Consider the following 14474-nt stretch of genomic DNA (forward strand, 5'->3'; position numbering starts at 1 on the left):
CTGAACCCGGCTCGAAAGCCCAACAAGCCAAGGTAGCTAACCAAAACCTGGCACCTTAATTTATGCAAAATGTGCGAAAATAAAAACTAAATAATGTTGAATGTTGGGCAGACGCCACGCAATAGGCCGCCGCCGCCGCCGCCGCCGCGTGCAAACAAAATCCAAAATTATCGGCTGCACACACATCACACACAACACACAACACATTGCACCTTGCTCCCCTCCCCTCGACCCCTCCTTAACCTAACTCTCTGATCAAACTCCGCTTAATCTCTCCCATCAAACACGAGTTAAGCTCTCCGATTAAGCCCGGCCTAAACCTGACTGGGCGCTCTCGTAATTTAATGCCAAGCTGGTTGCCCACCAAGAGCGTTGGGCCAAGACGCTTAATGATCAGGGGGAATGGCTTAAAGCAAATGAATTTCACTTTTTTTTGTGTTTTGGTAGAGAGTATATTAGTTTTGGTAACAAGTTGAGTTCATTTTTGTATTGTTTGTTTTGTTAAGCATTTTATATTTAAAATATATTTCTTAAAAATATAACTAAAAGTCAGTTTTGGATAAACTTATAATATATTTAAAATATATTTCTAAAAATTCTTGTTCTTGTTCTGTAATAAGCATTGAATAATAAAATATATTTCTAAAAATTTAAATAACACTTAGTTAACCAATTTTTAAAATGAAAGAAAATATCACCCCTTTTAAATGAACAAATAAATTATTTTTATTGTATTTATATCTTTACTAGCTGTACCCTGCCACGTTTCTCTGTGGCATATTATGGTTAAGAGGGCACTTCTGAATACATCAAGGTTCTGGCAAAATCATCTTCCTGGCATAAGGTGAAGAAGGCAGTCAGAGTTGTCGCTGGCCGATTCAGGTCTTTCTTGCACATTTTTTTCTGTGAAATAGACACGTTGACCATTCTCCAAATGGACTGCCACGTTTCTCTGTGGCATATTGTGGTTGAACGCATAAGAAATAAGTCAAACAAAAAATAATCATTTTCAAATTAATTTAATTCTGTAATACTTGTTGGTATACAATATTCTTTGTTTCTCCATTCTCCGCGTAAATATAAAGACTTTTTGGTTTTCCGACTCGTGAACACGCAACATATAATTGTCCGTGTGAAAAACAATCTTCATCCAAATCCAGACCACACAACTCCAGAGATTGACCTTGAGCTTTATTTATGGTCATTGCAAACGCCAAACGAATGGGAAACTGCAATCTCTTGAACTGCAACGGTGTATCTGTCGGGATCATAGGAATCCTAGGAATGAGGACATCTTCACCTTTGAAAGGACCAGTTATGATCGTTGCTTCTACTATGTTGTTCATCAATTTCTTGACTGCGAGTCGCGTACCGTTGCAGAGTTTCGGCTGATTTATATTCCGGAGCATGATAATCGGCACACCTATTTTTAATTTCAATATGTGTGGTGGCATTCCAGGCAGATCAAGTGAGTTTAGAAATTCGGTAGGGTAATTAACTGCTTCCTCTGCTTCTACAACGGTATCTATCGACTTATATGTAATTTCGTCAGTTTCTATGCTTTTTTGGATTACATGATTGAGCTGGTAGACATCTTTGTTCTTGGCAGCGAGAATCGCTCGTCCACTGAGCCAATCGTGATTCCTATAATTTATTCGGATATTGGGGAACACTTTTTGGATAAGTTCTTCCTTCGATGTAACTAAATTACAGAAATTCCCGGGCAATACTATTTTTCTCGACGTCTCATTGACTGGCAGCTTTCCGTTCCCAATGTCCAGTAGCTGTCGTGAGAATACGTCGGCTGAGTCATTGTTCTGTAACTGGACACGCATATTCGTCTTCCATGTTTCCACAATATAGAATATTTCAGGCAAGCATTTATCTCGTCAGCTGGTGTCGATCGGGAAATCACAGGCAACGTTTGTCTGAAATCCCCTGCGAGCAATATTAACGCGTTCCCATGCATTGCTCTCAGCCGCTCAGTCTCTCGGAAGGAGGCCCGTTCTTCATCAGTCATATTCGTAATCTTACGTCTTTTTGCTTCTGTATTGCGAATACAACGACCCAATCTCGACTTTTTTGGTGGCATGACTTCGTTTCTTACTGAACCTGAACAAAAAATAAAATTTTTATCTCCAATTTCTTCTTTCAATATGTTTTTAATGTTTGACAGGAAATGCTTTGATTTGCCTGTAGAGGGCGCAGTAGTAGGGGCACGGGGAAACGCTAAAAAAATAGATATATTCGCAACCGCAGATAAGCTATCAACATCAAAAGTAGTCAATAACCGAGCTGGAACCTCAACGCATGTTCTCTAAAAATTTGGGCTTAAACGGTTCAGAACTTTTCAAGTTTCTTCTTTCAATATGTTTTGAATGTTTGACAGGAAATGCTTTGATTCAGCTGGCTGCCTGTAGATGGCACTTGGAAACGCTAAAAAAATAGATATATTCGCAACCGCAGATAAGCTATCAACATCAAAAGTAGTCAACAACCGAGCTGGAACCTCAACGCATGTTGTGTAAAAATTTGGGCTTAAACGGTTCAGAACTTTTCGAGTCTATGAAGGATGTAGACACGAACAGAGCATTTTTATATATATAGATTACTAGTTAACCTATTAATTTCGTAAATTCTTTTATTCTTTCTTTCTTTTATTGTATTTATTTATTAATTTCTTTTTTTTTCAAGGTTGGTCAACTTATTGTATTTGTTACTGATATTTAATAACATGGACAATGGGGTAAGTCTAATTTTTTAAAACTCTATAATATTAAAACATTTTTTGTATATATATTTTATTTATGTACATTATGCTATATGTATACTATAGTATTATGTAGAATATACAAATTGTATTATATTATGAAAAGAAGTATATGGTTTTTAATTTTTCTTTTATTCAATCTAAAAGTTATATATTTAAATAATGATTAAGTAATCATTTAATGCCAAACTAGCTAGTTAAAAAATCTATCTTAATTGAAATAAAGCATTGTGGGTCATTGTTATAAAGTCTATTAATTTTATGCCATTATTATAAGTGATACTCTTTACAAATATAAATAAAAATATTCCTTTATTTCTTTAATGGTGCTTAGGTTGGCGCTAAATGGTTAAATGTAATAAATTTCGCTAAAATGGATTTCAAAGCGACCCCTTCTCCAAACGTTTCCGTTTCCCCTTTTATTTTTCAACACGGCGCATTTCGTAAACACTCAAAGTCACTTTCAGTGTCTCTTTTCCCCTATCATAGTCAGAAATTTCCACTATTACAGTGAGAAAAATATAAATTAAAACTCTGTTACATTTTATAGAAATTTCCAAGTAAATTTAGTAACTTGATTATACAATTTTGAATTGTTTTCTGTGCACACTCTCCAAGTGACTGTCTGCCAGTTTGTCTGCTTTTCAATTTGTTTGCTTTTCCAGTAAGTCTGATTGTCTGTCTGACGGTTGGTTTGCTTTTTGATATGTGACACCTTCAACTAAAATCTCCGGGCTGCACTTTGCACTTTCTTGGGTCCGCAATTAGACAGTTTGCAGGTGCAATTGTTTTGCACCAAATAAATATGCATAATCCTTAAGGTGCGGCTGGTGCTGCCTTACAATCCATTTTAATCGCTCATCATTAATTAGGCGAAATTAGTTTGCCGTCTTAATTAGCATAATAACAAACAGGGCCAAGTATCAGGTCGAAATTCATCTCATCGGATAACTGAAATGAATTGGTTGCATTTGCTACAAATTAAGTTTTGATTTCCAAATCGCCGAGTAAATCGAGGGCTTTGGGTTAAAGACGCTTTGAAAATGGCAAAATAATGAATAACTAGGTAAATTGTTAAACTTGACTTCGAAAAGAGAGCGACATTTGTATACCCTTTCTTTAGAAATATATGGAAAATATATTTAAATACCCAAGGGTAATTAATTTTTAAGCAAATGGTAGTTAAAGCATTTTCGAACCTTTAAATATAAAATACATTAAATAAATTACAAGGGCATGGGGAAATACATACCTTTTCTTTCTCTGAATTTTCTTATTTACTACTTTTATATGTTTATTTGCGTTTGGCATACAATAATAAATTAAACTACAACAATTGCAAGACAAATGTACCAAATAAATGTCCCATTTATGATAAATATTCTGTGTAGCTACCAATAAATTCAATAAAATAATATAAATTGGAATAACTAAAACCTAACAGGGCATAAATTATACTTTAATTGAACTCGGTTTTAGTTGGAATTCAAGCAAACTGACCTTCCTTTACGGATTTTTAAATCTCCTTTCCTCTGAGGGTCCTCCCAATCCTTAACCCATTTAATACCACAGGGGGTCTTTTAATCACTTGACTTTATGTGTCAGCTGGTCAATAAAAATGCGCAGAAAAGGGACAGTGATGAAAGAGATAGAGTGTGAGAGAGATATAAGCATAAACATCAAAAGCAAAATACAAACAATCGAAACCGAACGAGTCCAAAAAAGCCAAGAGCCAAAAGCCACCGACTAATTCAAAGTTGTCACGTAATAAAACACAGAAACATCGAAAGGCAAAAACAATACGCCACAAAAAAAAAAAAAAATACAAAAACAACAACAAAAATATATACAAGAAATTTGCATTTCTGTCAGGGCGAAGACAGTCGAAGCAATCGATGGCGACAAGAAATTTAACAAAGTACAAATTGTTATTTGATTTGATTACGTAATGACGTCACACGCACACACACACACATACCAACCCAAGCAACCCCCTCCCCCCTGCCTTTGTATCTTCTTTCTCTTTCTGTTTCTGTTTCAACTTCGATTTCCGTTTCTGTTTCGGTTTCAGTTGTTTTTTTTTCCCTTTGTTTTGCCTTTGTTTTTCTTGCTGTTTTCGCTTTGGTTTATTTTGACACCAAAAAGTGATATCTCCAATTAGATTCCAAACTGAATTAATTGAATTGCATTAAAAGCGGTTGGTTGTCGGTGATTTGTGGCCATGGCGATAGCAGAATTTCCCCCTCCAATTCAGACTGCATTAATCTGCATAATAGAAAGATAATAATTGCCGTTTGTGTAAAGCTGCTTAAATGGAAATGAATTTCTTAGCTGGAATCTCTGGAATGGTATTAAAACAGCATCAAAAATACCAACGAGATGGGGGAGACGAGGGAGCAGCGTTTATTAATTAAAGCTTTAGTTAAGAAGAAAGTTTTTTTGTTTTTCTCGGGCTCTTTGTTTCATTCTTTTGCGCTTAATAAAGCGGAAGCGTAAAAGTTTTTTTTTGTGTTATCAAGATTTTTACCGCATGGAAAAACTTTTAATTCCGCTAATGTCGATTTTGAGATGCGGAAACTTACTGTGCTCTGTGTGTGTGTGTGTGTGTGTTGGTTGGGATTTTTGCAGAACATTTTCCCAACTTCATATTAAGTCGCTGAGGAAAATTTAGCCATAGAACATGCTCGGCCTAAGACGGCTTAACTATGAAAATAGGAATAAAAGCAAAAAGAAGAAAGCCGGAGAAAGTTCGATGGACAATGATGACAACTCAATATTCGCCTAAGGCTTAATTATGTACGATTTCATATTATTATCACCTTTTTTAATTTAGGAAATTGAACAAAAACTCTTAGGCTTTGGGAAACTTTATATTTAATACCTTTTTCAAGGTATTTAAAGTTATTTTATTTAATTAGATTTATTTGTGAACAGTTTTCAAATATTTAAAGACACTTCTTATGATAATAATAAGAAAAATAGTTTATTTGCTATATTCCAGGGTATTATAATTTGAGTCAGAAGCTTGCAACACAGTGAAGGAATCATTTCCGACCCTATAAATCATATATATTTTTGATCAGCATCAACAGCCGAGTCAATCTAGCCATCTCAGGTCGGAAACAACAATTTTAAATTTTTGTTCAAAATTTTATAAGGTTTATCTTCGTTAAAATTGTCAAAAAAATTTGCAAAAATTTTGAATTTTTAAAATCTGTAATTGCGATATTCAAATTTGTTAACGTGATAAAAACTAGCATAGAACAGTTTCCCAATTGAAAATTAATGCATTTTTGGCTTAGTTATGATTGATCGAAATTGCACAATGGAAGGGTATAAAACATTCGACCTTCCGAACTAAGCTTTATTATTGTTTTAGCCTTCATCAGTTCTAAAGGTATCTTAATGAAACTTAGCATATCAAATTACATTGTAAATTATTGTATTATTTAATTACTATTTTATATAAAGCAACAGCTGGTTTAAAACTAAAAGCTAATTTATTTTGTATTGTAATTGTAATTTATATTTCCAGCTTTGGGTCGTAACTAAAAGCTTTTTGGAAGAGGCAAGCTTACATTCATCACCTTCGTACTCCCTCTCTCGCCCACAAGCCGAAGCATCGCCGCCTTTCGTTATCAGAAAGATCTCTCCCACTGACCAACGCTTATCAGTTTATCCCAAGTCATTGACCCAAGCAGAGGAACAAGAAAAAATGACAAGAAAGAAGATCGCTAAATAAAATGTGTAAAACTTACTGCGCAATAGCAAATATATTAAGAACTAAAAGTGAAAAACTAGTAAAGTGAAGTGAAAAGTCTTAGGGAAAAGTGTTAGAACACATCGAAAACGAAAGCCGGGCCTCTGTTGTCTTTTTTTTATGTTTTTTTTTTTTGCAGTGCTTAGATCAAATGCAGTTTTATGCTTACTAGTGTTTTTTTTTTTTTTTTTTTGTATGTGCAAGTGAAAGAAAAGAAAGAATATCAAATAAAGTGCAAAGTGCAAAGTGTAAAGTGAAAAGTGTTGATTAATAAGTGCTACAGCAGAGGCCTGGCACCGGTCGCGTTTTTTTCTTATTTAGCAAAGCCAACATGATTGCGTACTATTTGATTAATTAATGTTGTTGTTGGCAAAGACAAAGGTGTAAAAGCGTGCGAAACTTGCAAATTCCATTTGTTCTTGTTGTTGGAATGGATTTGGATTCTAAGTGGGTGAGTGAAAAAAAGTATTTTATCTTTCTCTTTCTATGCCTTCCCCCTCCCCTCTCTTGTCCCATAATATCTGTTGCTTATCAACCTGTAAAGTGGAACCTAAGAGCGGGAGAGCCGCCGCTTAAAGAATATGATCCACTTCTGGCTTGTGGGTGCTAATTTTGACAGTTTAAAAGCTGCCTTTGTTTACCTTTGTTTTTTGTAGGCAATTTTGACAGTTGGAAAGCTGCGTTTGTTTACCTTTATTAATTGTGAATGAAAACATAAAAAGTTTGCAAGAATAAAACCTGAATTTTATAATTATCTACTTTTCCTACCACTTCTACTTATTAAACACTTGCAGGTTAAGATTATTATCATCATTATAAAGATTTCAAGGAAATCAGTTCAAAAATATTGTTTATACTGTACCAAAAATTGAAATGGAAACTAAAAACATACCACTTATCAAGTTTATAGATGCATATACATATATATACATACATAGATACTTAGATATATATTCCTAAAAGTACCCATATGCCATATATTCAATTTGATTTTTTCATACAATTTATGATTTACCATGGGAATATATGCGATACATATTTCGGGATTTTTATAGTTTGCTGACATTTGATGGCACTTGAAGGACGCCGCCTCCTCTTTCAGTATTTCTATTTGCTATTCGATTTTTCAGGAACTATAGCAAACATTCCGTCCCCCGAACCCCACGATTTTCCTGCCAGATTCGAATCGGGGGAAAATAAAAGAAGAAAAAACGCTGTCGTAGGCACTTCCTGAAGTATGCAAATCGATTTCAACGCGGTAAACTGCAAATGCCGAGTGAATACGATAAATAAATAAAAGCAATAAGCATACCAAATATTTTTTTATATTTTTTTGTTTTGATAACACATCAAAAATTCAAGAATTTGCATATTGCCAAAGAGAAGTGATCGAACACCAAGAGAAAAAAATATTTATAAAGGATATTAAAGAAGTAAAACTATAGTTTCCTCAAATTACTTTGTTTTTTAATGCTGATCAGTCAATATAAATTATAAATTGTATATTCTCATACAGAAAATCGTAAAATGAAAAGTAATAGAATTAAAAAATATATTTCTGTAAGAAAATACTCCCTTTCTGTTGCTTAGTAAATTCCTTTTATAAATTTCTTAAATCAGAGAGGTTTACGCATGTTTTATCATCCCCAAACCCTAAGAATTTCCTATATAATTTAGTAATGGGAAATTTTCTTAGTGTGAGGTAAGATATTTTAGTTGCTTGCGTGGCAATTATAAATTATTCACATTGCCAAATTTTTATCATATCAATGTGAGTGCTGCCTGCTGTCCTCAGAGCAGTTCTGCCAATTAGGCTTATTTCAGGCGAGATCTAGATCAAGCTGTTTTGAATATGAAAGTGCTTTTGATATTTGCAACTAGCCTTTAAACCTTAAAATAGCTTATTTCAACTTGAATTAAGCAATATATGAATATAAGTACACACATACAGTACGTATATACCTTATTTTTGTTAGTTATGAGTATTTTAAACATTGATTTCACATATACAAATATCGATAGTTATGATCGATTTCCGATACGATCCTTCAAGACAATTGCAATTTGCAAACTGCAAGGGCTTAAAAACTTTCGCTTTCCTCAGTTAGTTTCCTTTCTTGTGATCCATTGCCTAAGATAAGCGAGTTTTCAGTTAAATTTAATTAAATACGTTATATCTCTCATACAGACTCCGTAAAGTATGCCGTATAAAAGTGTAAAAATAAACTGTTCGAAAAATTGCAAAGAGAAGACAAAATTTGCATCTGGCAACACTGCACTCTCACTCTCTGAAAAAAGGTCGCGAGCTCGGATGTGCTGATTTTATTTCGCTTATTTGTGTTTAATTAAAAGTGTTGATAATGATAATCTAGTGCATAATTTGTGTTGTTATTGCAATCAATCAAATAATCCCAGGTGTGTGAGTGTGTTTGTCTTTAAGTTTTCAAGCAGAAAACGAACATTTTCGGTGCAGACACACGTACACTCGCATAAGTATTTGTAATGTGCCTGCAGCTTCACCTGCTACAGTGTTTCTATAATTTTGTTTGTTTTTTGTTTTGGTGCTGTGCTTTTGCTAATAGGAAAATATACATTTATGTATTTACTACTGTATGCAAATATTTTAAAGAAGCGAAAACATACGTATTTATTAGGTTTACATATTAACAAGAAGCAACAACAAAACGTAGGCGGTGCATCGCGGCGATCGCCAGTGCGCTGGCTGCGGTGGCAGCGCTGCAGCGGCGTTTCTCTCCAATTGAATCCCGTTACTTCTGCCTCAGAGCAAAAATGTGCAAAGATACATACATATATTATGTATGTATATGCTAATAAGAATTGGTCGTGAAATGGTTTTCCAATTGTTGTGAAATGCCGTTAGTTCTGAATTGCCTTGTTTTTTCATTTTCTTTTGTTGTTTCTTTGCGTTTGTTGTGATCTTCATGGAAAGTCAGAAATGATTTAAAATGTTTATATGTAAATATGCCTCAAGATTAGGGTATTTCTTATTTTGTTGTTTATTTTTGTGCTTTGTAATGAATAAAAAAACAATTTCCCAAAGTGTTAAGGAAGTAAAAACCAAAATAGCCATGGAATGATCATTTAATACAAGCAAAGATAAAAAAGAATAGAGGGTGAGTGCTGGAAAATATATACTTTTATATAATATCGTACTTGTTTTTAACTTGTTTTTCAATATTACCTTATTTTATTTATTATATTTAGTTTATTTTATTATTACTATTATTTCTGCTTAGAATTTAGCTTTTAAGAGGGGTCATAACCTGGTCAACACAGCCCCAGAAGGCTCTGTCATTGACTCTCCCGCTGTAGGTGTATCTGTATCTGTTACTTTATCTGTCCTCTGTACCCTCCACAACCCCCTCTCCCCCTACCATATCTCACTTTTCCCCTTGGAGAGCACGCAAAGTTCATTTAGATGCATGCTCCCAGATAGAAACTGGCAGCCATCCATTGGCCCCGCCACCGCCACCGCCGCCCACTTTTAGGCAAATTGCTTGAAATTGTTTGTAGGCCGCAGGGCCAGCAAATCGCCAACTGCTTGAGTCGGAAATTAAAAGCAGCACTTGAGCAGCAGCAGCTCCTAAACTCACCCCGGCTCACCCAACTCAGCTGGCTATATGTACATATCTGGCAAATGAATCAGACCTAACCAGGCTGACACCCAAAACGCTTAGCCCTGGCCATAAATTCAATTTGTTGGCTGGCTGCCTCGGAGTCACCTGGCAGTTTCATTCTATGCTAAACAGAGAGAAAAAGAGTGGACTTTAGAGGAATATTAATTATGAGGATCAATAGTTGCCTTGGTCTTTTTGTTTAAAAACAAATTAGTATGAGAAATTCTCTTTCATCTTAAACATTACCTATACAGTTCATTAGTTTATGCTTTAAATTAAAGGATTTCCTTATTCGCACTTAGTATATTTGTTCAGTGTACGAGTATCCTTTACTGTTTCGTCCTGGACACGTGCTAATGCACAAACCTGGCAGTCATTTGTCTCTCACTGCTTGCGCGTTTATCACATTTTATCAATTGTCCAGACCTATCCGCCGCTCAATCAGTCGTCCTCGTTCTTCCAACAGGAGACACAGTCAGTTGGAGGGGAGGTGAGGGGAGGGGGAATCACCCAGAGATCAGGAGTGTTGTGTCCTTACAATCATTTGTATGCGGCACCGCACAATTAATGAGAAATTTAGAATTTGCCAATCTCTAATTACATCACAACTTTAAGTTTGCCTGGCTGCCCCTTTATTGCGGTTGTGCAAACAGGGCTGGCAAATCATACTTACGAATTGGTTTATTTGTCATTAAGGGGGGTTTTTAATTAATTTATCAATTATTATAAATATTATTGTTCTATATAAAATAGAAATAATAGAAAATATTTCAATTTATTGAAGAAAATATGGTTGCAACTTAAGGAGTAGTAAAATATTTATAACACTGAATACTTTTAGCTACCAAAGTGTCACGATCGTTTCATATTATTCTTGTACAACTCATTATTTACAGTATGGATAATAATAATATTAGTTTAATCAACATTTTTATAAAGGAATTTAGTAAACAAAGGATCGGCCATAATAACAAACCAAATGCTCTGAAGTTTGATACAACTTTTTAAAAATTTAGTTACTTAGTATTTGAATTTTATTAGGTTAAATATAAGGAAAATATCTTACCTTACAATCTCAAACTTTCGATTAAAAGATAATGAAATATTTTTAAAATATGATCCTTTTAAGGACAAATTAAAATCCTTGATTCCATTAGACTATTTTTAACAGTCGCACAATACTCAAGTTTATTTTAAAATACAAGGCTGATGAATACTAATTAGAGGGTTAATCTTGAGCAATCTTTAAAGTTTCTGGGGTAATCCGCTTTATATCAGGACAAGGCAAAAGGTCCCTTCGTGTGATTGATCTGCCACGTTTTCGGGGTGGAGAATGTTCCGCCGACTTGGCGGTTGGCTGCTGAGCCCCGCGTTAATGTCATTTTGCATCCCTAGATTTGCTGAATTACTGGCTGCGGTTGGTTGCCTCATTTGTCGGCCGCTTTTGAGCCGGAAGAAGAAGGAGCAGGAGCAGGAGCAGGAGCAGGACCGGGAGCAGGAGCTCAAATCAAATGAGTTGGCAACGCGACGGCAGCAGCTTCCCTTGGGAGGCATGAATTTGAGTTATGACTGGAGCGGAACTTTTACGGGCAACCGTAAATTTTTGGGAACTGACGCCGCTGCCACCGGCTTAATATTCACACCTTTCGCCGGGGAAAGGGGGAGGGGGGCTTGTGGGGAAAGCGGTAAAAAGCGAGTGGAATGGAGACGGACAAGATATTTATGCGCACGCATTAGGTTTTGATAGTGGCGGGGAAGGGGTCCTCTTTTCTGGCTGATTGCTGATGGGTCATGGTTTATTATTTACTTTTGTCGGGTGTCCCCCCTCTAGGCCCGCTCGATTCCCGCTGTTATTGTAATTGAAAGGTATAAATAACATTAGGCTAACAGCAAATAAATTTATGTTGTTTATGCTTTCTATCTCGCCGAGTGTGTTTGTATTCGGGGGTTTCCTTTTGACCTTTGTAAGCACTCTTCACGGCTGTTGCGTTGCGTGCCGGGGCTAATCGCTCATGGGCCATCCAACATTGAGGACGAACTTTGACCCCCCGTCTCCGTCGGCGTCTCCGACCGTCGTCTCATCATCTTTTATCAATTTATTGGCATTTCCTGAGGCCCCTTCGGCACCGGCTAGGGCCGCATGTTATTTATTATTTACACTACACATTGATTACTATTATTACTAATATTATTATTTGTACGGGGAGCCAGCCCCTCGGGCGTCCCATCCCTTATCGCTTATCAAATTTCTGTTTGCTGCCTTATGCATTTCTCTCTTGATTTTGTCCATTTTTGGGCACCGAATGTTATTTATGAACTCACGACGTTTGCCACGGCCTCAAGGTATTTTTCAAATAATAAATATTCCTTTTCGGTTTTGCTTCTCTTGCTATTTGCGGCACGTTTTCGGGGAAGATCCCTACCAATCGAAAAAAAGGGTATTCAAACCTTGTCAGCAAGCGTATTGGGTTTGAATACCACAGAAATTTTGTAAATATATTTTAATAAAATTATCTAGATTTCTAAGAAATATTTGTTATTAAATACAAGTTTTTAAAATATTAAAAATGTATGTAAAAACAATATGGCTGAACAAAGTGACAAAGAGTTTTCTTATTTAGTTACCAAAAAATACGCTTATAAAATTAGTAAATATATTAGTATAGTTCAAAATGGTATTGAATTTATTACAAATTTATTTTTTATTAATATTGTTATGCTGTTTATTGACTTTAACTCAAGGAAAGACGATAATATCAAATTGAATAGAAGGGATACTAAGAATATTCTTATTTAGATACAAAAGACTTTTATTAAATTTGTAAGAATGTATTATAGAAGTAGTTCAAAATGGTCTTGAATTTATAATAATTTATTTTTTTATTAATATTGTTATGTTGTTTATTGACTTAAACTCAAGGGAAGACGACGTTTAGAGCATTCGCAGTCCAAGTAATATTGTCCTTGCCATTTCGGGACTTATCTTTCTTATCTCCCTTTCCATGCAAACATTTTTTATTTATTGCGTTTTTTTATAATTGAATTTGAATAATACATAGACACAACACTTGGCCAACAAGGCAGCACTGCCTTCGAATATATTTATATATGAATATGTGTCAGTTTGTCCATTTGTTTGCATGGAGAGAGCGTGTGTCTGCCGCTTTGTGGGTTATTAAATTATGTTGCTTTTTCTTTCATTTGTTGCTGCTGGGGGACCAGACAGGCATGCAAATACAATAAATGTATTTAAAATTGACAAATGGTTAGCAGCAGCATTTGTTGTTGCCATTTCTGTTAGCTTTGTTAAGATTTATGTTGAGTCAAAATGAAAATATACAAGAATACATGTATGCAATTGTATAAATTAAGCAGAATTCAATTGAGCGAGTGTTAGATTAGAAACAGAGTAACTCTTAAGGATTTCCCATGAATTTCATTTGAATGGCTTTAACGAACTATTTTAAATGAATACGGTTTTACTTTTCAATGTAGTTTTAACAGTTTTTTGTGTAATAGAAAAATATATTACAATTTTAATATGTGTCTGCTGGAAAGTATGCTATGCATAAATAAACAAATAAACACACTGAATTCTCTGTAAGAATTTATCAGAAATCATAAAGAAGAAAAACCTTTTTATTTAAATAGTAATACAAATATAAACACAGCCTTGGAGTATTTAAAATGCACTTTAAATGTAATTTTCTACATTGTTTTTGTGTGTTTATTTTAAAGGAAGTCACCATATATCACAGTTACTTTAAATTAGGTAATTTAATGTTGATCTCCAGGAATATTTTGTGATTTACTTTAAATTTAAAGCTGTAGGAAGTAACTTTATATCACAGTTACTTTAAATTAGGTAATTTAATGTTAATCTCCAGGCATATTTTGTGTTTTACTTTGAATTTAAAGCTAGATGAAGTAACCTTGAATCACAGATACATACTTTAAATGAGGTAATTTAATGCTAATTTTCTGGAATATTTTGTGTTTTAATTCAAATTTAAAGCTTTAGAAAGTCCCCTTATATCACAGGTTCTTTAAATTAAGTAATTTAATGCTGATTTCCAGGCATATTTTGCGTTTTACTTTAAATTTAAAGCTGTAGGAAGTCACCTTGTATCACATTTACTTTAAATGAGGTAATTTAGTGCTGATTTCCAGGCATATTTTTACTTCAATTGCCTATTTTGATCAGTTAAACATTCATGTTTGTTTAATTAGCTTATGTTGGGCAGACAAAGGTACCAAAATCAGCTTAACTACCCACGTGTCCCCCCACAGCAATTCCCATTGGCTG

General features: G+C 34.6%; 1 long non-coding RNA gene across 1 annotated transcript in view; it reads left to right on the forward strand.

Annotated features, from left to right (window-relative positions):
• Positions 1 to 8805: 8805 nt before the first annotated feature.
• The window catches only part of LOC147645029 (uncharacterized), a 55645-nt gene continuing 49976 nt past the window's right edge, over positions 8806 to 14474 (forward strand). The window contains exon 1 of the long non-coding RNA XR_015271659.1: positions 8806 to 9664. This is a non-coding gene — a long non-coding RNA (uncharacterized LOC147645029). The remainder of the gene's footprint in view (positions 9665 to 14474) is intronic.

This window comes from Drosophila serrata, unplaced genomic scaffold (genome assembly GCF_035046125.1).
Source record: "Drosophila serrata isolate PLE 108 unplaced genomic scaffold, ASM3504612v1 contig_30, whole genome shotgun sequence".
NCBI classification, from domain to species: Eukaryota; Metazoa; Arthropoda; class Insecta; order Diptera; family Drosophilidae; genus Drosophila; species Drosophila serrata.